Source organism: Panthera tigris, chromosome D1 (assembly GCF_018350195.1).
Source record: "Panthera tigris isolate Pti1 chromosome D1, P.tigris_Pti1_mat1.1, whole genome shotgun sequence".
Taxonomy (NCBI): domain Eukaryota; kingdom Metazoa; phylum Chordata; class Mammalia; order Carnivora; family Felidae; genus Panthera; species Panthera tigris.
Window position 1 is genome coordinate 38958629 of NC_056669.1, and position 4323 is coordinate 38962951.

The 4323-nt window shown below is 38.6% G+C and overlaps 1 long non-coding RNA gene across 1 annotated transcript; it reads left to right on the plus strand.

Annotated features, from left to right (window-relative positions):
- The first annotated feature begins 511 nt into the window (after positions 1 to 511).
- LOC122231299 lies at positions 512 to 3815 on the plus strand. The gene is made up of 3 exons (XR_006208489.1): positions 512 to 1215; positions 3026 to 3114; positions 3431 to 3815. It is a non-coding gene; the product is annotated as an uncharacterized LOC122231299 (long non-coding RNA).
- The last annotated feature ends 508 nt before the right edge of the window (positions 3816 to 4323 follow it).

Consider the following 4323-nt stretch of genomic DNA (forward strand, 5'->3'; position numbering starts at 1 on the left):
TTATCTGATTGACGTTCACATTTAACTCTCCAGTCCAGCTGGGAATTGATTTTTTATGTGTGGTGTGAGATAGGAATCATGTTTCATTCTGTTCCATATGGGGATGCACTTGCCCCAGTACCATTTGTTGAAATGACTGTTCTTTCTCCTGCCCTGCAGAACTATTTAGTCATTTATTGAGACTACTGTCTTGGCAATTCTTGGCCCTACAACTTTTCAGTTAAATTTTATATTTATATATATTGTTTGTGACCTAATACAAGGTTTTGGGTGTTTTTGTTTTTTTTACTTTTTTAAAGGTTTATTTATATTTGAGAGAGACAGAGCATGAGCGGGGGAAGGGCAGAAAGAGAGGGAGACACAGAATCTGAAGCAGGGTCCAGGCTCTGGGCTGTCAGCACAGAGCCCAATGTGGGGCTCAAACTCACAAACTGGGAGATCATGACCTGAGCTGAAGTCGGATGTTTAGCCGACTAAGCCACCCAGGTGCCCCCCTAATACAAGGTTTTAACAAAAATAACTGCCTAGTTTCGGGTTGGTTATAATTTTCAGCTGTTGTCCGTTGCATTTGATTTAATTTAAATATTGATTTCATTCTCAGGCTTCACTGGACATTTCCTTTGGCAGTCAAAGATAGTGATTCTGGTTGCCAGAGCTAAAGCTTGCTATTTGAGATTAGGAAGATATCCTGTCCTTGCTAGGATCTTTCTGTTTGTTTGTTTGTTTGTTTTATCTGAAATGTTATCCACTTCATTTACCTGGCTTAATGTTCCTTTGCCGTCTGTGACATTACTGAATCAATAGAGGGTAATAGTGTCTGTTAGACCCCTATTTCACACCCACCTTCCCTTCCTCCAACCTGTGTAAAGCATGTACTGTCTTTCCCTCCTGTCTTGAGCCCCTGCCTATGTTTATAAAGCAGGCAATCCAGGCTTTCCTCCAGCTCTGGTCCTCGCTGTCCAATCCCCTCTGTGTCTTCACCCACTAGTTCCTTCCAACTGCACTTTTAGCTCCCTATCACAGCCATCTCCTTGTATCTGCAGGGGTCCCTTCTCATCAAATGCAGCAGATGCTATGAAGAGACAGAGGAAAGGAGGAACGCGAAAGTGAGAGCTGTGTATTGAGTTCCTTTCCAAGCCAGGCCCAGGTTTCGTGCATAGTATTAATTTCTCATAACAACGCTATAAAGCAGGCATTATTACCCTTTCATTATAGGTAAGAATAAAGGCTTAAGCATAAGGTCACACTTCTAATAAATGGTAGAGCTGAGATTTAAAGCTAATTCTATCTGAATCCAAATCTCATTCTTTCTACATGACCACACTGCCTCCCATAACTTATGAGGCATGTCCTGACTTAAAACTAAAATCATTAGCCTCAAACCCTGATGCATCTTTGGGTGTGGACTATACAAAAAAAAGAAGGGCGAAGTTCAAAGGAGAAACTGAGTTGGGTCTAAAGTTGGTGACTGTCCCAGGCAGGGTGAATAGCAGGAAGAGATCTTTCCCTTGGAAAGAAACATTTCAGATGGCTACAGGGATTCATATTAAACAATGAATAGTAAATAGGAATGACCTGTTGACCAAGTTCTTGTGAATATTGAAAGTATCAATAGCTCCCAGTTGGTTTAGGCTGTAATAAGATGACAGGCTCAGAAGGGGCTTCCCCTGAGATTCTCAGGATTGTTTTAAGTTTTTTTTTTAATGTTTATTTATTTTTGAGACAGGGAGAGACAGAGCATGAATGGGGGAGGGTCAGAGAGAGAGGCAGACACAGAATCTGAAACAGGCTCCAGGCTCTGAGCTGTTAGCACAGAGCCCGACGCGGGGCTCGAACTCACGGACCGCGAGATCGTGACCTGAGCCGAAGTCGGACACTTAACCGACTGAGCCACCCAGGCGCCCCTAATTTCTTAATTTTTTTTTTACGTTTATCAGGATTGTTTTAGTAAGTTTCATGTATCTATCAGCTAAAAACCTGTTTAATAGTGATTTCCCATAGCAAGTGTTTCTATTTTTTGGTTTTTCCCCCAAATCATATTTATCAGTTCTTTCTTTTTTCTGATTATAAAAATACTCTGGGAAACCCAAAAAGTATTAAATAGCATAAAGAAAAAAAAAAACCCAAATATGTATATATGTGTTAATATAGCTGTTTTTTTCTTTAAATAAATTCTTAATGTTAACTGGACATAGAGTGTGGTCATATTTAACGATTTGGAAAAAACTGACAAATTGTATTTTTTAATGGCCGAAGGACATGAATTTAAAAAAATGACAGACTAGAAATGCAAATAGGACTTTATTAAATTTTAAACGGCAGGTCATTTTTAACTGTCAAATAGAACTTTGTGCATTCCTTCAAGTGCTGGCCATGTATCAGACACCAAGCAACTGCCCCTCACCCCCCGCCCCCCAAACAATGAAAGAAAAAACACGATAGATATGGCCTCTTGGAACTTTTAGTCTGAAGGAAATACACCATTTATTGAACCCTTTTTGTGTGCCGGGAGTACACGAAGCACTTACAAACACTATTGCATCTATTCTCAAAACTCTATGAGGTGGGTATTTTTACCTACTGAATGAGGAAGCAGATGTTCAGAGACTGACTTGTATGAGTCACATGGCTATACAGGCTGTGGGTGGAAGTCCAACTGTGACTAATTCCAAAGATCTCACCATTAGCTCTGGGTGAAGGAATATTGGAAAGCCTAAAATCAATGGAGGAAACTTTTTTCAATATATTTCAAAAAACTAAATAAATGAGTCTGTATGGTTAGGGTGTAGTGAATGAGGTGCCCTCGTGTTGCTAGAGTATAAACGGATACATCCTTTCTGCAAAGCAATCTGGTAAAATATTAGAAGCCTTAAAGTATTTTCATCTTTACCTGGAATTCTATTGTTTTAACTCTACCCTAAGGAGAGAATCAGAAATGTGATTAAAGATTTATGTACAATTGGTGGAATATTTGATAAAAAATTGTGTGTGTGTGTGTGTATGTGTGTGCGTTTGTGTGTTGCAGATTAAGTGACAAAATCGTGGAATGTCTGGAATTTGCCTCATCATAAACTAGGAGAGGAAAAATCGATTGAAGCTGGATGATGGATACATGTAAGTTTATTCACCATACTTCCATTTAAAAAGGTCTTAAAATATGTAAAAAGATGATTCCATCAAGCAGTGTTTATTATAGTGAAAAATCTGGTATTCCATGAGCTAAAATATGCCGCCATTAAAAGGATGTTTTTGAGAAAAATTTAGAACATGGAAACTGTTCTCAGAGTAATGTAAGCAGGATATAAAACTAGTAAAACTTAATTACTGTTATGTAGAAAGAGTTAAAGGGGACACACCAAAATGTTCATAGCAGGATTGTGGTGGTTTTTATTTTCTTGTTTATGTTCTTTATCATTTTTTTTTTTTGCAGATACCATTTATACTCAGAAAAAAAACTTACGGAAGACAACAGCCCCCCATCTATGACAGGTCCCTTATTATTGTCACTGTCAGAGGTGGGTCACTGGTCTGATCAGCCAACGGAACCAATGTGAGCCAGTAACAGTCATATATTAGGACATATATAGAGTCATATATTAGGACATCATTGGCAGAGAGGAAATCAAACTGTTAGCTTGGTAATTTATACCCTATACTTCTGCAGGGCACAACCAGTTGTGTTTTTGTGAGACACGTCCATTATCCAGTGATGAAAGTATGTGAAAACATGTATCCATCCATCATCCAGCTTCAATCCATTTTTCCTCTTCTAGTCTAGTTTATTTTGGGGCAAATTCCAGACATTGCATGATTTTATCACTTAATCTGGAAGACACACACACACACACAATTTTTTATCAAATTAACAGCTCTGCCTTAACTCTTCGGGTGTTTTGGAATTTTTTGTCTTTAAAAAACATTCTATTTTTGTTCTCACATATTCATGCATTTAGTAAGACCTGCTCTGTGCCAGGTACCATGCTAGGCTTGCTTTAAAAGATGAAAAGAACAGAATGCCTGCACTCAAAGAAGCTCAGTTTAATGAGAGAGGCCAACATAGATAGTTGTTATGTTGTATAAGAAGACTGTGGGTAGAGGTAAGCTCAGGATGGACCACCAAGCTCAAGCTGGGGGCCCACAGTCTTTCTGGAAGTCACCTGCTGCTAAGATCCTTTACTTAGCAGTTCACTTTCTAGGTATAGTATAAATGGTGTGGTCATCTTCCCCACACAATTTAAAGTAGATTTTATTATTCTGCCCTTAATTCCAGGCTTTTATGGTATCCTTAATGAGATTTTTTTTAAGTTAATTTGAGAGAGAATG